This window comes from Phyllobates terribilis, unplaced genomic scaffold (assembly GCF_046119375.1).
Source record: "Phyllobates terribilis strain yellow unplaced genomic scaffold, ASM4611937v1 Scaffold_5__5_contigs__length_657084704, whole genome shotgun sequence".
Classification (NCBI taxonomy): domain Eukaryota; kingdom Metazoa; phylum Chordata; class Amphibia; order Anura; family Dendrobatidae; genus Phyllobates; species Phyllobates terribilis.
In genome coordinates, this window is record NW_027362765.1 from 260227579 (window position 1) to 260251204 (window position 23626).

Sequence of the window (23626 nt, forward strand, 5' to 3'; positions counted from 1 at the left end):
GCGTACTAAAAACCTTCTACCCACTATTTGGGGTGGGTCTCCCTTAGTTTTCGCCTTTGCATTGAAAAGCAAAAGCTGACTAAAATTAGGAGGAAATGCAATGCCCGTTGGAAGAGTCGTGGAGGTTAGAGGTAATTAAAAACAACATTTCAATGCCCCTTGGAAGAGCTGTGGAGTTCAGAATGGCTTAAGAAGACGCTTTTAATGCCCCTTTGAAGAGACGTGGAGGTCACAGTAGCTTAACAAGACGGTTAAATGCCCCTAGGAAAAGACGTGGAGGTCCCAGTAGCTTAACAAAACGGTTTGAATGCCCCTTGGAAGAGACATGGAGGTCACAGTAGCTTCACAAGACGGTTTTAATGCCCATCGGAAAAGTGGTGGAGGTTGCAGTCGCTTAACAAGACGGTTTTAATGCCCCTTACAAGAGCCATACAGTACAGCATCTTAAAAACATTATTCCCATTATTGGGGAGTGAGTCTCTCATAGTCTTTTCTTATGCCTTCCAAGCAAAAGCTGCCAAAAATTAGGAGGAAATGAAATGCCCGTTCGAAGAGTCGTGTAGGTTAGAGTTAATTAAAAACAACATTTCAATGCCCCTTGGAAGAGCTGTGGAGTTCAGAGTGGTTTAACAAGACGCTTTTAATGCCCCTTGGAAAAGTGGTGGAGGTCGTAGTAGTTTAACAAGACGGTTTGAATGCCCCTCGGAAAAGTGGTGGAGGTCGCAGTAGCTTAACAAGACGCTTTTAATGCCCCTTCCAAGAGCCATACAGTACAGCATCTTAAAAATATTATTCCCATTATTGGGGAGTGGGTCTCCCACAGTCTTTGCTTATGCCTTTCAAGCAAAAGCTGACAAAAATAAGGAAGGAGGAACTTTCAATAATGGCAACACGGACCATGGTCATTCTGGTGGTATAGTGGTGGTGAAGGCTGAGGATATGGAGAAGAACATAAAACAGTCGAAATGAGGAAGCGTATACCCATGTGTGGGTGTGAAGCGGTGCATGTGAATACAACTCCCGAAATAACACAGTGGATTTGACTTTATGTTATTCTGCTGTCAATTGGTGGTGATGAGAAGTCTGGCCCAATCCAGCCCTTGTTCATTTTGATAAGGGTCAGCTTGTCAGCATTGTCAGTTGACAGTCGAGTGCGCTTATCAGTTATAATTCCCCCAGCGGCACTAAAAACATGCTTCGATAACACGCTAGCAGCAGGGCAGGTCAGGACCTCCAAGGCGTACAGAGCAAGTTCATTCCAAGTGTCCAGCTTGAATACCCAATAATTAAAAGGCACAGTGGAATCATGGAGGATGCTGGTACTGTCAGCAAGGTACTCCCTCACCATCTTTTGAAACTTTCCACTCCTTGTGAGAGTACCCCGCGCCTCAGGGTCTGTCTGAAGGGAGGGTCTGAGAAAACTGTCCCAGAACATTGACTGTTCCCCTGCCTCTGCTGTTTTGGAGTTGCCTCTCTCTCGCTTGTACGCCTTGGTTGGTCAACAAACTGTGACCTCTGCCGCTAGCGTGTTCAGATGGGAATTTTTTTAACAGTTCTGCAGCAAGGAACTTCTGGTACTGTCCCATTTTTGTAGACCTCTCCACCTCAGGAATAAGAGAGTGAAAGTTCTCCTTGTAGCGGGGGTCTAAAAGGGTCACCAACCAGTAATGACTGTCACCCAACATTTTGACAACGCGAGGGTCACGGTTAAGGCAGCGTAACATAAAGTCAGCCATGCGTTCCAGACTGGTAACGGGCAAGACTTCCGCGTCCTCACCAAGATGACGACTGACCATGCTCTCCTCCTCCTCCTCCTCCTCCCCCCTGTCCTCAGGCCACCCACACTGAACCGATGGTATGACAGTTGTACAGGTACTACCGTCTACAGCGCATGATACAAGCTCCTGTTGTTCCTCCTCCTCCTCCTCTCCCTCATTGTCCCCCAATGCACGTTGGGATGAGATGAGGCTGGGCTGTGTGTAATCGACCGCTACGGCTTCTTGATCCATCTCATCATAATCTGACTGCAATACCTCCTCTTTAAATCTCTGCAGAGAGCGTCGCAAACGACAGACAAGTGGAATACTGATGCTAATGATGGCGTCATCGCCACTCACCATCTTGGTGGACTCCTCAAAGTTTGTCAAGATGGTACATATGTCAGACATCCAGGTCCACTTCTGAGGTCTTATGTGTGGAGTCTGACCTGAATATCGACGGCCTTGTTGCAGCTGGTACTCCACAACTGCTCTCTTCTGCTCACAAATCCTTTGCAACATGTGGAGGGTAGAGTTCCAACAAGTGGGGACATCACACACCAGTCGGTGTGACGGAAGCTGCAAACACTGCTGTAACACAGCAAGGGCGGCGGAAGCTGTAGCCGACTTGCGAAAATGAGCTGACAGGCAGCGTACTTTGACGAGCAGATCTGGCAACTTGGGGTACGATTTAAGAAACCGCTGAACCACGAGGTTAAGCACATGAGCCAGGCATGGTACGTGTGTGATCTCGCCTCGCATCAGAGCCGCCACCATGTTACGGCCATTGTCATACACGACCATGCCTGGATGTAGGTTCCGCGGTCTCAGCCACAGATCTGCCTGCTCTTTCACAGCTGTCCACAACTAGCAAGCAGTGTGAGGTTTCTCACCTAAGCTTATGAGTTTCAGCACAGCCTGTTGCCGCTTGGCGGAGGCAGTACTGCAGTGCTTCCATCTTGTAACTGATGTGGTGATATCGGAGATGGAGGCTGAACATGACGAGGAGGAGGAGAATGATGTGCAGGAGCTGTACGCTGTGGGGGCAACTCTGACTGACCTAGGGCCCGCAATCATCGGTGTGGGGAGGATGTGTTCCGTCCCAAGGTCCGACTGGGTCCCGGCTTCCACTATGTTTATACAGTGGGCCGTCAGGGAGATGTACCATCCCTGGCCACAAGCACTTGTCCATGTGTCCGTTGTCAGGTGGACTCTCCCAGTAACTGCGTTGTTGAGGGCATGGCAGATGTTTTGGGACACGTGCTTGTGTAGTGCGGGGATGGCACACCGGGCAAAATAGTGTCGGCTTGGGACCGAGTACCGAGGGACGGCCACCGCCATAAGATTGCGGAAGGATTCCGTCTTCACCAGCCTAAAAGGCAGCATTTCCAACGCAAGCAGTCGTGAAATGTGCAAATTTAGGACTGTGGCCTTTGGGGCGTTAGCTGCGAATTTCCGCTTTCGTTCAAAGGTCTGGGATATGGACAATTGAACACTGCGGTGGGACGTGGACATGGATGTTGATGCTGTTTCTTGAGAAACTGCCATAACAAGTGAAGACTGAGAGGAGGGGGCATCTTTGCATGCAGTATGGACAGGGGATTGCCTTGCACACACAACAGGGGGAAGTAGCAGTGGTGACTCCTGTGTCCAAGTGTGGGATCAGTTGCTGTCTGACGACACTCGGCATGGTGGGAGGAAGGAGCATCAGGGTGAGGAGGAGTATGCGGTCGAGACTCACGGCTACTAAGAGTTGACCGTGTGGAAGACAGACCAGAGGTGGTGGTGCCCAGGTAACTGGAAGTATTATCTGCTATCCAATTAATAACCTGTTCACACTGATCAGTTCACAATACTGGTGTTGTTCTGTGATTCCCTAGTAATTCGGTCAAGAAGTGGGAGCGAGAAGATGTGGCTGTTGGTTGTGGCACATTTTCACCTTGGCCACGGCCCCGTGCTCTGCACGCACCATCACCAGAACGTACAGTTCCACGTCCCTTGCCACACGCCTTGCCCATTGTAAAGGAAGTAAAATAGCTTACACTCGCACTATGAATGGAAAAAGGGTAATAAAAAGTAGATTAGAACCGTGGAAGAGGAAAACCACAGTTCTATTTCTCTGGCCTACACCCGACTCTTTTAAACAATCTGAACAATCAGGGAGAAACTATTACTGTTTTTCTTTATGGAAAAAATACCAAAAGAATAATAGAGATTTTTTTTTACCGTGGAATGGCAAAACCACAGTTATTGCTTACTGTGGTATACCAGAACATTTTAAATAGATATATTTGCAGCTGAAGAGTGAGCGACACACTCAAACAGTTTTTTTTAGGTAAAAATGGCCCGAAAGTAGATAATACAGAGATTTGACCCGTGGAACTGCAAAACCACAGTTATAATTTACTGGTCTATACCAGACTATTTTCAACAGATATATTTGTGTCTGAACAATCAGGAGACACTACTACTGTTTTTCTTTACGGCAAAAAATGCCAAAAGCAGAATAATACAGAGATTTGACCCATGGAACTGCAAAACCACACTTGTATTTCTCGGGCCTACTCCAAACTATTTTCAACAGATATATTTGTACCTGAACAATCTGGAGACACTACTGTTTTTCTTTATGGCAAAAAATGCAAAAAAGCAGGACAATACAGAGATTTGACCCGTGGAACTGCAAAACCACACTTGTATTTCTCGGGCCTACACCAGACTATTTTCAATAGATATATTTGTGTCTGAACAATCAGGAGACACTACTGTTTTTCTTTACGGCAAAAAATGCAAAAAGCAGGATAATACAGAGATTTTACCCGTGGAACGGCAAAACCACACTTGTATTTCTCGGGCCTACACAAGACTATTTTCAACAGATATATTTGTGTCTGAACAATCAGGAGACACTACTGTTTTTCTTTATGGCAAAAAATGCACAAAAGCAGGATAATTCAGAGATTTGAACCGTGGAACTGTGAAACCACACTTGTATTTCTCGGGCCTACACTAGACTATTTTCAACAGATATATTTGTGTCTGAACAATCAGGAGACACTACTGTTTTTCTTTGCAGCAAAAATGGAAAAAATCAGGATAATACAGAGATTTGTCACCGTGGAACAGCAAAACCACAGTTATAATTTACTGGTGTATACCAGACTATTTTCAACAGATATATTTGTGTCTGAACAATCAGGAGACACTATTATTTTTTTTTTAAGGCAAAAAATGACAAAAGCAGGATAATAGAGATTTTTTTCCGTGGAACAGCAAAACCACAGTTATAATTTACTGGTGTATACCAGACTATTTTCAACAGATATATTTGTGTCTGAACAATCAGGTGACACTACTACTGTTTTTCTTTATGGTAAAAAATGGTAAAAGCAGGATAATACAGAGATTTGACACGTGGAACTGCAAAACCACACTTCTATTTCTCGGGCCTACACCAGACTATTTTCAACAGATATATTTGTGTCTGAAAAATCAGGGAGAAACTATTAGTTTGTTTTTTATGGCAAAAAATGCCAAAAGCAGGATAATAGAGATTTTTTACCGTGGAACAGAAAAACCACAGTTATAATTTACTGGTGTATACCAGACTATTTTCAACAGATATATTTGTGTCTGAAAAATCAGGGAGACACTATTAGTTTTTTTTTACGGCAAAAAATGCCAAAAGCAGGATAATAGAGATTTTTTACCGTGGAAAAGCAAAACCACAGTTATAATTTACTGGTGTATACCAGACTTTTTTAAATATATATATTTGCGGCTGAACAGTGAGCGACACACTCAAACTGTTTTTTTTTAGATACAAATGGCCCAAAAGTGGATAATACAGAGGTTTAAACCATGGAACTGCAAAACCACACTTCTATTTCTCGGGCCTACACCAGACTATTTTCAACAGATATATTTGTGTCTGAAAAATCAGGGAGACACTATTAGTTTTTTTTTACGGCAAAAAATGCCAAAAGCTTGGTAATAGAGATTTTTTACCGTGGAACAGCAAAACCACAGTTATAGTTTACTGGTGTATACCAGACAATTTTCAACAGATATATTTTTGTCTGAACAATCAGGAGACACTACTACTGTTTTTCTTTACGGCAAAATCTGCCAAAAGCAGGATAATACAGAGATTTAACCCATGGAACGGCAAAACCACAGTTGTATTTCTCGGGCCTACACCAGACTATTTTCAACAGATATATTTGTGTCTGAACAATCAGGAGACACTACTGTTTTTCTTTATGGCAAAAAATGTAAAAAAGCAGGATAATACAGAGATTTGACCCGTGGAACGGCAAAACCACACTTGTATTTCTCGGGCCTACACCAGACTATTTTCAACAGATATATTTCTGTCTGAACAATCCGGAGACACTACTACTGTTTTTCGTTACAGAAAAAAATGGCAAAAGCAGGATAATACAGAGATTTGACCCGTGGAACTGCAAAACCACACTTCTATTTCCCAGGCCTACACCAGACTATTTTCAACAGATATATTTGTGTCTGAAAAATCAGGGAGACACTATTAGGTTTTTTTTTACGGCAAAAGGTGCCAAAAGCAGGATAATAGAGAATTTTTACCGTGGAACAGCAAAACCACAGTTATACTTTACTGGTGTATACCAGACTATTGTCAACAGATATGTTTGTGTCTGAACAATCAGGAGACACTACTACTGTTTTTCTTTACGGCAAAAAATGGCAAAAGCAGGATAATACAAAGATTTGACCCGTGGAACTGCAAAACTACACTACTATTTCTTGGGCCTACACCAGACTATTTTTAACAGATATACTTGTGTCTGAAAAATCAGGGAGACACTATTAGTTTTTTTTTTTTACGGCAAAAAATGCCAAAAGCAGGATAATAGAGATTTTTTACCATGGAACAGCAAAACCACGGTTATAATTTACTGGTGTATACCAGACTTTTTTAAATATATATATTTGCGGCTGAACAGTGAGCGACACACTCAAACTGTTTTTTTTAGATAAAAATGGCCGAAAACTGGATAATACAGAGGTTTGAACCGTGGAACTGCAAAACCACACTTCTATTTCTCTAGCCTACACCAGACTATTTTTAACAGATATATTTGTGTCTGATAAATCAGAGACACACTTTTTTTTGGGGGGGGGGGGACACCAAAAGGTTAGTAAGACGGGTATTTGTACAGTGTGATGTAGGAAAAAAACAAGAGGATTTAGATGAAAAAAAGAGGATTTTTCCTGGCCCCTGAGACCTAGAGCTAAGTCCAGCAATTCCAGCAACAGGAGTACACAGGACTGTAATGCAGCGATTGCTGGTATAACCACTGTGTCTCCTATACAGCCTGCCTGCCTGCCTGCCTGATATCTGAGATGGATATTAGTCCTGAGAAGGACTGTTTGTTTGTTCTGGCAGCCTTTACAGACCCTACACTAACTATTTCGCAGGATATATCTCTCACTAAATCAGCAGCGCTGTCCCTACACTGTCTGATCCGGAGCGACTGTGTCCAAGATGGCGGCGCCCGGTTTTAAATACTGCGGCCAGCCAATCACTGTAATGCCCACAAACAACATGGCTGCGGCATTACAGTGACTGGCTGGCAATCCCTGCATGTTCATTGGCTCTGTAAAGGGCACCAAAGATGCAGGGCGGAGACCCGAGCTCCCGCCCGAGTAACCCGGAAATGCTCGGTGCTCGCCGAACATCCCGAGTAGCGTGATGCTCGGGCGAGTAACGAGCAGTGTCGAGCATGCTCGCTCAACACTACATGTGAGGCATCGCCACGCTCAGAAGAAAGAAGGCAACAAACAGAGTAGTAAATTTTTACCGCTTGCAAAAGTGAACATATTGGGGCTAAAAAAAGTTTTTGCGAAAAAATTTATATATTACTATATGATGATCTAATGTTAACAAATTTTGCGTAGTATCTGTGTGTTCAAAATGCTCACTATACCCCTGGATAAAATCTTTGCTAGGTGTAGTTTCCAAAATGGAGTCACTTGTGGGGCTTTCCACTGTTTAGGTACATCAGGGGCTCTTCAAACGCGTTATGATGTCTGTTATCCGATTCCAACCAATTTTGTGTTCCTAGTCGAATGGTGCTCCTTTCCTCCCTTACAAGCCCTGCTGTGCACCCAAACAGTAGTTTTCCACCACATATGGGGTATCAGCGTACTCAGGAGAAATTGAACAACACACTGTATTTTCTCTTTTTATCCTTGTGAAAATGCAATATCTTGGGCTAAAACAAAATTTTTGTGGAAAAATATGATTTTTTATTTTCTTGGCTCAGTGTTATAAAATTCTGTGAAGCACCTAAGAGTTCAAGGTGCTCACCACATATCTGGATAAATTTCTTGAAAATGAGGTCCTTTGGGAGGGGTTTCCACTGTTTAGGCACATCAGTGGCTCTCCAATTGTGACATGATGTCTGCTATTGATTCCAGTCAATTTTGAGTTTCAAAAGTGGAATGGTGCTCCTTCCCTTCTGAGCCTTGCCGTGGACCCAAACAATAGGTTTCTACCACTTATGGGGTATCGGTGTACTCAGGAGAAATCGCACAACAAATTACATGGTCCACTTTCTCTTGTTACCCCTGTGAAAATGCAAAATTTGGGGCTAAAGTAACATTTTTGTTGGAAAAAGTAAAAAGTTACTTTTTCATTTTTATCAGAATCCAAGGGGTAACGTTTCTCTTTCGGAGAGTGACATGTCAAGCTTGACATGCCAAGGTGAGAAGACTTTTAGGCCGCAATGCTCCTCTGAGAAATAAGCTAATTATCTCTTCAGTAAGGAAGAGGACTAGAACTCTAGTGCTACCTATAGGAAGTAGCAATTCTAAAAGTCAATATCGACTCTCTAACGAGCCTTGTCACATGACTTAGGATAAAGCCAAAACAAAAATCTCAATTTGCAGATACTGTTTCATGGTACTGCCCCTCGTCAATCCTAAGTCATGTGACAAGGCTCAAAAACAACTAAGTTTCAAAAATTGTGCTGTTGTAAAGTTGACATGAGGGAAATGTTATTTATTAACTATTTTGTGTGGCATAACTATCTGGTTTAAGGCCATAAAAATTCAAAGTTTGAAAATAGTGACATTTTAAATTTTTTTGCAAAATTGTCATTATTTTCATAAATAAACCCAAATAATATAGACCAAAATTTACCACTAAGATTAAGTAAAACATGTCGCAAATAAAGCATTCTTAGAATCAATGGGATAAGTTGAAGCATTCCAGAGTTATTACCTCATAACGTGACGCTTTAAAAAATTAGGCTCGGTCATTAACATACAAAATGGCTTAAGGGATTAATCAATTTTAAATTTGTATCTATTTATATTTTTTTTAAATAAGAATTGCAGGAAAGAATGAAGAGATGTTATTAAAGGGGTCTTCAGCTTTTGCAGATGTTTCTTGCAGGTCAGAAGGCCCCAGATAAATGTACAAGTCTTTCCATACAGGTACAGCATTGATGGAGGATGTGCTGCACGTTCTTCATGGAGCTAGATGTTGGGGTTTTCTGTCCTTGGGATGTCTATGGTGCCCTGTTGACCGCAGGCAAAAATACAGCTCTCTCTGACAGCGCGAGCAGCCCTGGACAATCCACGCCGGCAGGATGATATCATCCGGCGAAAGAGAGAACCTATGAGAAAAGATGTAAAACTAATGTAAGTAATGGAAGTCCATATTACAGGATACTACTGTGGTGTCACTGTGGGAGGACGGGAGAGGAATCTTCTCCTTACAGAGGTATGGGATCAGTGTCAGCCATCATACATGTGACAATCCCACCACTGACAGATAACATCTGCTCCACATGAATCCTTCTCACTGACATCATACAACATGGAGCTTATTGTCACACTTACCTCGCCTACGTTCCCCCTCTTCTACTTTCTCAGTTTTGTCTTGTTTTCTCAGATTCAGAAAACATTTTCTTCTCTTCTGAACAGGAGATTCTAATGAAAAAGTCATAAACAGATGCGGATTATAAACTTCTAAAAGATTAGCTTTGTGTCTTTATAGAGTTATGTAAACTGATTAATATGCACCTGTAGGTTTTCTATGTGCTGTCATGTGGGGTCTCCCAAAGGGAATATGTTCCCCTATTAACATGACGTTACATTCAGCAAGACGCAGTGTTATTATATAATCAGTTACATAAAACTTCAGTCTAACTTTAAAGAGGACCCGTCACCACATCAAAAGAGTCCAGGATCCACTCTTACTTTATTTCTGCTGATACCCAGAGTATTCTGCTTTTGGATTTGTTAAAATCCCCCATACAGTTCCAGAGATACGGGCCTTTTTATTTAGTGCTAATTGTAATCATCTGTACCATGGGGGCATGGCTCACAGTTTAATATTGCAGAGCAGCCCGAAGATACGCGCCCAGAGAATTCTGTGAGCCACGCCCCCTTGGTAAAGAGCATAAAGGTTAGCACTAAATAAAAAAGGCCCATAACTATAGAATCATATGGGGGATTTTAACAAAGCAAAAAACAGAATAATCAGGGGGCAGCGGGAATAAAGTAATAGTAATAAGTAATTTCCTGAGTCTTCATGTGCAGATTCATATTACACTTTTGCATTATAGACTATAATAGGATGGCCTATAAATCTGTACATACCTGATACTGAGGACGAGGATGACTCGCTGGTTTTAGCAGGAAAACACTGATTGTCATCATCAGTTTTGGAAGATGAAGACTCTCTCTGCCTGTTTTATAGAAAAAAAGACAAATAAATTACAAGGAAAAACAATAGAAAAATGGAAGAACATCTGTCTGTAAGGCCAAATAGGACACAATGAAGGGGGCACCCTGCTCAGGACCCCATTCTATCAACAAGAATGCAGTATAACTAGTAATATTGGGCATAGTGAACTGGAAATGAATGGCTGGTCACATTGATCAGTTGTTACTGCAGTGTTATCACAAGCCAGATCCACAGAGATCAACAATCATGGGGTGGTGGATGCTGGATTTAGATTTGTGTTACTCGTGTCTTGTATTTGGATCTGACATATATCAGAACTGAATCTCACAATAATGATAATAATCTACTCACATGTCTGAGCGTTTTTCGCTGTTCTCTGGGGAACACAATGAAGATGACATAGGCTTCTCTTCATTGTTCATCATTACGGTATTGGTGGTAATTAGCTAAAAGAAGCAGAGAAATATAAAATAGGTATATTTTATAACTTTTTTCTAATTACAGGTTTTAGGCCACATGCACATGTGTCACCCCAGGCCTGGATGCCACAAATAATAAAGGCTATGTCTGAGAGCAGGAGGGAGGTTCCCTGGTTAGGGACAATTAGCATGAAGCACCTCCTCTCCCAGGCCAGTAGGGGGAGCAGGCTGCCCTAAAAATGCTGGAACTGGGGGCAGGGTTAGAGAGACCTGGGAGACCTGAGACCGTGACGGAGTCTAGGCCCAGAGAGTAAGGGTCAGCAGCAGGCTGAGGAGGTCGTGAGGCAGTGGAGGAACTGCTAGCCAGGGACGTACGGCGCCGAGAGCCTGTCCTGGCAGAAAGGGAGAATTACCTACCAGGCATTGGGGTCTGAGGCTGTAAACACTCTAAGTCCAGCAGCAGAGAAACAATCCACGAGGGATTTCATGTCCTTTGGCCTAAAAAGCCCGGAGGCTCCGCCACAACAGAAGGGGACCAGCAAAGCCAAGAGAGACCAGAGGTAAAAGGAGCCCAAGTTGCAAGCCATACGGGTGAGAGTACACGGCACTCTCAGGGACGTGGGCTATTTTACCACGAAGAGGGGAAAAGTCAGAAAGAGCATAGAGAGCACGGCAGGCCTACACCCTCACCCTGACCAGAGGGGCTTCCCGAGTGTTCTCAGACATCCAGGCCCCTTCTAGCCGGTACTGTTGTTGGGTCATTACCATCTGTTAAAGTAAAGACCCTGAACTGTTTAAGCGGACTCTGCATTCTGACCATCGCGGCCGGAACTATCACCCCCAACATCCACCTACACTGCCCTGGGGCTACACTCCTCCCGTGGGGAGTTATACCATTCCTGTGCTGCTCACCAACACCAGCCCCAGCAGTCTGTCCTGCAGCGGCGGTTAGCCCTGACCGCAATCTACAGGTGGCGTAGTCGGACTTTCACATGTATATATATATATATAAGGAGACTGCCACCATTTTAGCCTGACACCCTGAGCACGGGACCGGGTTGCCACTACTACCCCCATCAGCACCGCGCAACCTAGAGACCCAGTCTTGAGTACCCCACGGTCCAGGGGGCGAGTCACACACGTTGAGTATTTGGTGAGTTTTTTACCTCAGCATTTGTAACCCAAAACCAGGAGTGGGTGAAAAATGCAGAAGTGGTGACGTGTTTCTATTATACTTTTCCTCTCACTGTCCCACTCCTGATTTTGGCTTACACATACTGAGGTAAAAAACTCATCAAACACTCATTGTGTGCACCTGGCCTTATACATTTTATTCATTACATACTTACTTTAGAAAACTTTTCAGAAGATGATACAAAATTCTGGACTTCTGTCCAGTCATTCTCCCCACTTGTGTCGCCCTCATCTGAATCAGTATGTTTGTATGTTCTGGAGCGAGCTGCAAAATACAATTGTTATCAGAGATTATTAGTATAAGACCAGGGTCAGACAGTCACCATGTTATCACTAATAATGATGGGTAATAATTTTCACATAAAATGAAAGACAAGACACGGCAGTTTCCTGTAGATGACGTCTCATTTTACTTACTGGTAAAGTAGCGAGTGTCCTCATCTGACTTTAGATCAGGAACAAACAGGGGCTTCTGACTTAGAAGGTTGTCAAAGTCTAAGTAACGCAGAAATTGATGAAATTTGACCTCATTTGCTCCTTCTGGAAAAGAAAGACAAGAAAGAAAGTGATAAAGTCTTTGTAAGAGAAAGTGCTCCATATCTGTATAGTTTATGCTAATCTAAACTGAAGATGTAACGGAAATGTACTGAAATTAGGTAGAGTAGGGAATCTCAGTGCTGATCCCAATGGACTAGATCATTTTTCTGGTCACAGAGGTGTAATAAGTCATAAAGAATACTATTATAATATTACCTGTCCCAAGTCTATGTGTTGGATTTTTTCTGAGCAGCTCAGTTATGATGCCCCGAGCATCGCGGGGAGGAGAGTATTTATCATATGTCCAAGCTATGTCATCTGTTATATAAAAAACAAATATTACAGAAACCGTCTTCATTCATTTTCTTAAAAATCAGTTTCCTTAACAAAGCTAGAACTAAACCACAGAATCAAGCAAGCTAAATAACTGTGAGATCACATAGCATTCCGATTATTTTACTTACCCCTAAGGATACTGTGATAAATCTCCTTTTTGGAAGCTCCATTAAATGGTGTAAATCCATAAAGAAATTCATATAGGATGATCCCTACTGACCACCAGTCAACAGGCCTTCCATATCCTTTCATTAAGATGACTTCTGGAGCTACGTATTTAGGGGTGCCAACAGCCTGGAAACCAACAGAACAATGAGATGATGATCAATAAATATAATTGCAACAAATACAGTAACATCAGAGGAAATATTTTCTAGATGAGAAATTATCAGAGAAGGAGAAAGAGATGAGATGAAGTAGAAGATCCTGTAAGTAAAACCAACCTCATTATCAAGGAACTCGCTGGTGATGTCCTCAAATGGAGCCTGGTAGATGTCAGATGTTGGTCTCATGAGGCCGAGTTTTGAAAGCCCAAAATCTGTGACTTTAATATGTCCTGTTGATGTAATCAGGAGGCTGTGAAAGAAAAGATGGTGTCAGCCCCAAGTAATAACCCACAGGCTATATAACGAACTCAAACTTTCTTCCCCTGTATTATATTACAGGGGTCACTTACTTCTCAGGCTTCAGGTCTCTGTGCACCACACCATAGTTGTGCAGGTATTCCACAGCAAGAATAGTTTCCGCAATATACATACGGGCCAGGGGGACAGGTAAAGCACCTCTGTAATTTAAAAGCTTGCCACAGTCTCCTCCTACAGGACAAAGCAAATATGACATGTGAGGGTTTGTTACAATGTACATTACACATGATGAGGGTGAATGAGAAATAAGCAGATACATTGGGACAGGATCTGATACATAAAGATATACTATATACTGCAGAGTGACCCTATACAAAGAGACACAGCCAGGCCTCATCTACAGTACAAGCTTTTTTTCCATAGTGGATATGTCTTCCATGCTCAGTGAGGACATACAGGGGAGATGTTCACAGAGATCACTGACTTTTCAGGCATCTTTGCAACAATAACTCATAGTAAATGCAGTGAGGACATGTACCCGTCCATGTGGGCACATTCTGGGTATATAAGGTGCTAGGATTAAGCTGGCATGGGCTGGATATAGATACGATGGATGTGTCCTACCTGGTAAATACTCCATGACCATACACAGATGAAGCTTAGTAGGAAAGGAGCAGAACATGGAGGCCACAAAGGGACAATCAGCAAAGATTGAGATGTCCCTCTCCAAAAAGGCTCGTTCCAGTTCCTCTGGGTCTTTCAGGTTCTGCTTGTCCATTTTCTTCATAGCGCATACTTGATTTGTGTCTTTATGGCGCACTAAGTGGACGGCCCTGAGAGGAGGAAAATCCAAGATTTATTATGAATTCTTACTAACAATGAGTCTATAGACCTCATCAAGTGATCTCCTGTACTAATGGTCGATATAACATATTGGGCGTCACTAGAAATCCAGGTCTAAAATTACATAAAATAACACTCCTCAAATGATCACCTCATCCACGTCACATCCTACCTGACCTGAATAGTGATAGATGTGGACAGTGATGTGGACTCATACAATTTGTCTATAGGAATATTACATGGGCAGGTCACAGAGACATAGGCATCATCATAAGGAGCCCTGGGAAATACATATTATACTAAAATAAAGCTCACCCAAAAGATCCAAAGCTGATCAGTTTGATCAGTTTATAGTCGTTCTTACAAGGAAGTCTCAAAGGGTTTAGGTTTAATGATCCGATCAAGGTCTAAAAAGGAAAAAGAAATGACAATAAGACATAGAAACCGCAGGGGAATAAAAGCCCCAGATGCAGGAAGGTCTGACTTCTATATGATGTCCTCACTGATTACACTGCAGCAGATGTAGAGGATGTGATACAAGCCGGACCCTCCACAGACACTATTATATTATAGGGGGATATCCCCCATACACATATATCATTGTACTGCAGGGGAGGATAAGGGACATCACACAGAGGAGGCAGAATAATAATAATGCCATCATCACACACAATAGGTCTACATCTACATGAAGAACCGTGCTATCCCATTATCATATGGGGTATAATATGGGATGTGTAACTCACACCCGTCATCTGATGATCTACAGACATCCCTCTGATACTTACACTGGCAGATTCCTGGATGATCTCTGGTGTCTCACATATTCCACCATCAGAATCTTCCGGCTCAGTTATTCCTAAAATAATGATAAAATAATGAAGAGACGTCATGTATTAGTCTATATCAGCACTTACTATATAACACATCCATGTAATGAAGGAAATGACGAGACCCCTGTATATGGAATGATACTGGGTATATGGATATTCTACACACTGTGTATAATTATGGCATATCCATATATACTGTACTACTAATGTGTGATTGTTCAGGATCTGATCGAGTCACAACAATGACATCAGAAGAGCCCAGAGGAGAGGAGCAGAATTACATGAGCCCCTCCATTATAGTCTATAGGGGGCTCATGAGCCATCAGCAGCCTCATACAGAGAATGAAGAGTAAATCTCAATATTCTCTGCCGTTCTCTGTAACTTGATATCAGAATGTAGAATATTAGATGATCGGCTTACCTTCCATCAGATCAGGGTTTAGCCCCGGCTGACTGGTCTCGGGGTCAGCGATATTTAGGTTTTTCCCCTCTTCGGAGTCGCCTTCTGATGTTTTCTGATGGATATAATATATACAATTAATATAACATTTCACAAACACTAAATTACCACAAGGCAGGATGGACTAATACTGGATGGATTTACATGATAATTTCAGTATAGGACGGAATATACGGAGCCGCTCCCTCCAGTAAATCCACATTCATATATAAGGGACTTGTATCTACCACTGTTCTCTAATATCTTCTATCAGGACTGCAGCATTTACCAGAAGGAAGATTGTGATGATCGAGCGAGACAGAGGTGGAAATACAAACTCTGCACCGCTGAGTACAGACTGCCATCACAGGTGATGGAGCCGCAGAGACAGGCGGCCATAAAATGTCCTGTGTTTGCCTGGAGCGGACAGGGAGGCCTCTAACATCACACATCTGACCTTCTGCTATATGACGGTAATCTGGAGAAGATCAGACAGCAAGGACATGAGATATAGAAGATGGTGGAACCTTACCAGATGCTCCAGTGAGTAGGCCGGATACTCCAGTACAAGCAGGACATTTTGGGCCAGTTGTTTAATAAAGGCCAATTCTCCACTTTGGGATTTTTCTTCGGCCTATAGAGATGAGAATAAACAAGAAAGGAAAATCATTAGAGAACGTGCAGAATGGAGGAGGCCATTTATATCACCAAACATGTTACTCCTGCCATCTGTACAGCAAATACTAGTAAGTATCTGCACAGCAACTAATGTAGCCTGTACACCCTATTACAGCTCCCCGGGTATTCTTATCTGAGTATTTGGTACAGGTTAAACTTAAACTTGTATTCCATTAATATTGTCCATTATTATTATTTTTCTATGATTTGTGCAGATTGTCTGCTACTTACCTGCTGTACTAATGTCCAGATGTTCTGCTGTAAATGCTCAAGATATTCTGAGCTTATTCGACCTTGGTGGTATTTGGTCAGGCAATCTCTCACTAGCTCCATAACCAGCCGGTAAGTGAAGCTGAGGACGCCATCGGGTAGTGGTAGCACAAAGTTAGGGTCATAGGTGGTAAGAATGCCCTGGAGTAGTGCTAACACCTGAAGTCTGTCTGGAGAAATTCCAGACATTTCAACAATCCAAAATAAATCCAAGCGCAGTCAATATGTGAATAGCTATGCAGCTGATCACTGACAACAATGACACCAGGGTATCAAAGTGACGATGGGAGTGTAAACACTTGTATAAGTTCTGATGTTTAATTGTGATGTCATAATGATGTCAGAATGGAATCTTGTGTTCTTACCTTAAAGGGGCATATGACCTTATAAGGAAGTTGCCTAGCAACCCTTAAGGAGGCAACAATATAGGCTGAGCATCAGTACAGGATGCAGATATGGAGGAAAGAGCCATGGGTGCTATTATTTTTTGATCAGTTTGGGTTTTGTTCTGCTGCAAGAAAAATTATTCATATCTGTTATAGATAATAAAAATTGGGCATTACGGAAACCTGGCTGGACAAAAGCCATGACTGGGTTACAAATGTAGACAAACTACATTCAGAAAGGACAGGAAAGGCCAAAATGATGGAATGGTGAGTATTTTTGTTAAATTGTACTTAACCCCTTCAGCCTCCAAGCCTGTTTTCACCTTCATGATCAGGCCAAATTTTACAATTCGGACCACTGTCCATTTATGAGGTAATTACTCTGGAACGCTTCAACGGATCCCACTGATTCTGAGAATATTTTTTCATGACATATTGTACTTTGTGAAAGCGTTAACATTTCTTCAATATGACTTGTGTTTATTTGTGAAAAAAGCAGAAATTTAATGTCAATTTTGAATATTTAGCGATTTTCAAACTTTTAATTTTAATGCCCCTGAATCAGAGAGATATGTCACACAAAATAGTTAATAAATAACATTTCCCACATGTCTACTTTACATCAGCATAATTTTGGAAACAATTTTTTTTTTGGGTAGGAAGTTATAAGTGTTAAAATTTGACCTGCAATTTCTAATTTTTCCACCAAAATTTACAAAACCATTTTTTAGGGCCCACATTACACTTGAAGTGACTTTGAGGGGCCTATATGACAAAAATACTCAAAAATGAGGGCGGGAAAGTGTGGGGATTTCTGCACATGGTGATCACACTCGATACTGAATAAATTGCGATTTTTTGATAATTATGTTTCCATATTTTCATCATTTGCATATCATTAACATATCTATCCATCCTGTGATTCCCATAATTCCAGCATTCCTTCTTGGTGCTGCAATTTCAATGTTAAGGAGTGTAGTATATGTAATTTGAAATCATAGTATGGTAGTGATACATAAACTGTAGCAGAGGGGATTAATCATTTTCTATACACGTATCTGCTCAGCATCGGTGACTGTTCTTCCAGCAGTATCCTATAGAGATGTAGCCCTGATTGTGTCAGGAGAAATGAATATATAACAGGTGACATGATACATATTCTACTTTTCCTGTTCGCATCCACTCTCTAATATTTCTTATCTGCGCCAATCCTTTACCATTTTGAATACACATGCTAGGAAGTCACTATTAGTTATCACATTTTTCTAGTGTCCTGAAGCCTGTGTACAGGATTACAATAAATGTATGGGTGCTGTGGATCTTGCGGACCAGATGCTACAGCCATACATTGCTGTTTGCAAGTCTTGCATATGGTACAAAAATCTTACGATCTGATGGCCATATATAACGCATTTGTGCTGTACCAAAAAACTGGGAACCGAGGATTAGAGATGAGCGTTGTTCTACTCGAACTGTTCGCCAATCTCAAATTCGAGCTGTTTTGGGCGGTGTTCGAGCCGTTCGGCGAACACGAACGATTTGAGAAAAATTCGGCTGTTCGAGGTTATGTTCGATAACTGTTCGTGCACCAAAATCATAACTGGATTTTTTCTCAGTAATGATGAAAATTAATGTTAATACGCAGTTTGAGTGTACAACGGGGTGGGGGGAGGGGCAGGGGATGGATCTCTGCAGGAATAATGAAGATCTCCATTTTTTTTTCTCTTTCCCGCATTTACAGTGGGGAGGTGCAATCTGTCAGCCTATCAGCAGCGCACATGACGCGCCCCCTGGGCCAGTGCTGTTAGGGATACCCGGAGCCGGATCAGATGGGGGTTGTAGTCTCCGAGTGGCTGTGACCCGGTCCGTGCCCAGGGTGTCAAACTCAGTGTGTGGCAGTCCTTATGATGTTACTAGATGTTCTTTTGTGTCGACTACGCCACCCGTTGATTTGCGGTCAAAAGGCCGCCGCTGCAGCAGGGTCCGCTGAGGCTGTTGGTATGTGTGCAGCTTTGGTAGTATAACCCCCAACGGGAGGGGTATAGCCTCAGGGGGTCAGCCGTGGAGGATGGTGGTTGTGAAGGTGCAGCAAGGAGACTCAGAGGCATAAAATGCAGTTCCAGGGTTTTACTTACTGGTGTTGCTCGGGTCACTGTGTACAGCAGTGACCACCCAAGCCGTGCTGCGTCCACCAGGTCCTGGACTCGGTCAACTCCCAGGCAACTCCGGAGTGTGGTCCTGAGCTCCTTTCTGTCTCTCCCTTCTTCTGGCCGTTCCCACCAGGGATCCACCTAAGTCCGGCTCCCTCGGGCCTCTTGTTGGTCAAGCCTCCTCTGGGCTCCCTGACCCTATTCTTGGTCTGCCTTCCGGGTGGATTTAGTGGGTGATTGTGGCAGATCCTGCCCACGACCTCCGGTTCCTGGCTAAGGTGTGCTGTAGCCTCTGCCAGCTTAGGATCCGGTACCCTGTTGCCGACCCTTCACCCTATTAGCTCTCTTATGGGCTCTTGGGGTCCCCTCTGCGCCTCTGGGTCTCTCTCTCTTCTCCTCTGCTCTGCTTCTCAGGCTCTCAGACAGACAGTCTGACTGGCTCACAGGCTCTGACTGACTGACTGAACGACGTCTCACAGACTGACCCTGATCTAAGATGGTTCCCACCTTATATACTCCCTCTATGTGTGAGCTCAGGTGACCAGCACCCAATGAGCTCCTAACTTTACCCAGGCTGCTCCCCCTATCTGCCCCTACACTACTGGGATGTTCCACCCCCCTCCCACTCCAGCCAGGAACAGACACTGTCGTACCTGCACATTTCTCTAGTGGGAGTACCATCGGTCTGTTCCCCGGAAATGTGATGTGTGTAGTGCATGCAGCTAACTGAGCTCAGTTCCACACTCCATCCTTACCCGGGAGTGGAATATCACACCTCTGGGTTGAGGTGCAATACCCCTGTAGCAGCCGAATCCTCAGGGTGCTACACACACACGGAGCGAAGTGCTTTTTTTCACACAAGCAAGGGCATGTGTCACTGGCAGTGTATGTCACATGTCCTTGCCCTATAAGACCAAGCCATTTTCCCCGTCGCCACCATTTTCTCACTGCTGCAGCTGCGTGTTAGACGGCACCGCTGTTGCTGTGTGCGCTATACCTTGTTAATTTCAAGCCAATTTTCGCACAAATCTACAGATAGCTTGGGAGTAGGGAATAGTTGTGATAGCAGTCCTTTTAAGGACTAGGTTACAACATTTCCTACGACTTTTATCAGGCAGGTCTGTGCTCTTAAATAGATAGGTTGTGGGAGTAAAGACTAATTGTAATTGGAGTCCTTTTCAGGACTAGGTTACATCAGTTCCTATCAGTTTTTGCCAGGCAGGTCTGTGCCAGTGCTGTGCAAGTTTTTTTTCACAGCATTTGGCTGAATCTAGCAAAGCTAATCCTTTTTGGCCTATTGCAGAGTGTGTTAGTCAGTGGAGTAGCCTATCTGTGTTGCAAGATATACCACCTGTGTATAGAATACCAATTTTTTTACTGCACCTAGTGAAGTAAAATCTTTTGGGCATAGCATCATTCTATTAGTCCATCTATACTGACCTCCATCAGGTTGCAAATTGAATATAATTTTTTTCTGCATCTAGCTCTGAAAAAATATTTGGCCTTCTAGCAGTGTGTGGGACTTTCTCTATTAGTCCATCTATACTGACCTCCATCAGGTTGCAAACTGAATATATTTTTTTCTGCATCTACCTCTGAAAAAATATTGGGCTTGTAGCTGTGTGTGGGACTTGTTCTATTAATCCATCTATACAGACCTCCATCAGGTTGCAAACTGAATATAATTTTTTTCTGCATCTACCTCTGAAAAATATTTGGGCTTCTAGCTGTGTGTGGGACTTGTTCTATTACTCCATCTATACTGACCTCCATCAGGTTGCAAACTGAATATATTTTTTTCTGCATCTACCTCTGAAAAAATATTGGGCTTCTAGCAGTGTGTGGAACTTGTTCTATTAATCCATCTATACAGACCTCCATCAGGTTGCAAACTGAATATAATTTTTTTCTGCATCTAGCTCTGAAAAAATATTTGGCCTTCTAGCAGTGTGTGGGACTTTCTCTATTAGTCCATCTATACTGACCTCCATCAGGTTGCAAATTAAAAATAATTTTTATCTGCATCTAGCTCTGAAAAAATATTTGGGCTTCTAGCTGTGTGTGGGACTTGTTCTATTACTCCATCTATACTGACCTCCATCAGGTTGCAAACTGAATATAATTTTTTTCTGCATCTAGCTCTGAAAAAATATTTGGCCTTCTAGCAGTGTGTGGGACTTTCTCTATTAGTCCATCTATACTGACCTCCATCAGGTTGCAAACTGAATATATTTTTTTCTGCATCTACCTCTGAAAAAATATTTGGGCTTCTAGCTGTGTGTGGGACTTGTTCTATTAGTCCATCTATACTGACCGCCATCAGGTTGCAAATTGAATATAATTTTTTTCTGCATCTAACCCAGCCAATAGTTTTGGCCTAATACCACAGTTTGGCCACTCAGCTCTGCTCGGTTCCCATCCATTGTTTTTTTGTGCAAACAACTCCAGAGTTGTGAATTAGTTAACCACCAAAATGAGTGGAAAAAGGCCTGCTGCTGGTGGAAAGGGGAATAGGCGTGTTGGGAAGGGGAAAAAAGGTTGTGTCCGTGGGGTAGGTGTTAAAGCAACAGTAACATCTGCAGAAGAAAGACCATCTTCCAGCCAAACTAAAATGTCTACTTCTTTTAGCGGACAATGTGATAAGATCCCTTTCTTACGGCCACGCCAATCGCTACAAATTCCAGATGAGGCACAAAAACAGCAGGTGCTTCAACGGATATCAAGTGCTCCTTTAAGTGGGCTCTCCTCCACATCAACTTCAACATCACAAATACTCCAGTCCTCAAAGGTGTCACCCCAATCGCACTTGCTTCCTCACAGCTCCCAAATCTCCAGCTGCCCGTCTGAGTTTGAGGTAGAACAGATGGCTGAGTCTGCAGAGCTGTTTACTCATACTATAGCCTGGGAATCAGAGGTCGACTCCAGCGCTTCTGTGAATCCAGACGAGGAAATGATATGCACTGATGCCCAGAATCTTTATGAATCGGATCCAGGACCAGACGCAGAAGGTTCTGACCATAATGTAGACCCTCATTCCCAAACTGTAACTCCTGTTGGTGGAGACAATGAGGAAGACGATGATGAGACTCAAATACCTGATTGGAGCGACAACTTTAGTTTTTTGTCAGGGCAGGAACAGGTTGTCTCTGAGGACGACGGGTGTGATAACGCACAGGGTGATGATGATGAGGTTGGAGATCCCACTTACTGTCAACCCACAGTCAGCCAAGAGATGAGGTCAGCAGAGGAGGTGGAGGAAGATGCTAGTGACGACGAGGTCAGGTTGCGCCTTCCTGGACAGAGACGTAGTACTGGAAGCACGTCAACAACTGCATCCTCAAACACAACTCTGCCTCTCACCACAAGTCGTGGTGACTCTTCAGGTCGCATGGGTGCTAAGCCTTGCATAGCCTGGGCATTTTTTCAGATCGATAAAGATGACCCAACTCGTGTTATCTGTAACATTTGTCAGCAAAAGCTAAGTAGAGGCCAAAAAATACATAGTTTGAGTACTTCATGCATGAACCGGCACATGGACATGAAGCATAAGTTGCAGTGGGAAGCTCAGTGTGCTACAATGCGGCCTAGCCGGCCGGGCCAACCACCGTCTGCCATATCTTGTGCATCCGCGGCCTCTTCATCCTCTGTGACTGGGGGGACAGCAGTCACACCTGTTTTGGGGCGCAGACCTGCCACCTCTTTACCCGCAACAGCCAGCGTGATTGGCAGGTCATCATTTTCTTTGGAGGTGGTAACACCAGCTGGTGTTGAGCGCTGTCCGACATCGATAGCACCACCTTTGGATCAAGGCAACCTAACATGTCCGCCTGCATCTTCCTCACAGACCGGCAGTTTGCCGGGGACACCCTTATCAACCCCGTCTAAGCACAATAGCCAGCCCTCGGTCCCTCAGATGTGGACAAGTAAAAGACCATTTCCTCCTAGCCATGAGAAAGCTAAGAGGTTGAATTTCACCATCTGCAAGCTCATGGCTACAGAAATGCTGCCTTTCCGCCTGGTGGACACAGAGGATTTTCGAGACCTTATGTCCGTCGCAGTGCCCCAGTACCAGATGCCCAGTCGGCACTACTTCTCAAAGAAAGGTGTGCCTGCGCTCCACCAGCATGTCGCACACAACATCACCGCTTCTTTGAGAAACTCTGTGTGTGACAGGGTGCATTTCACCACAGACACTTGGACGAGTAGGCATGGACAGGGGCGTTACATGTCGCTGACTGGGCACTGGGTAACTATGGTGACAGCAGGACAAGGGGCTGCTGTCCAAGTCTTGCCGTCCCCACGAGTTGTGCGTCAATCCTCTTTATGTCAAAGTTCCTCCACTGTTTCTGCCTCCTCAACCTCCTCTCGGTCTTCCACCTGCACCCAAAGCCTGTCTGGTCATGCCACAAGCTTTCTAACTGCGCAGAAGGGATCCTGCACACCTCCTTACTATGCTGGCA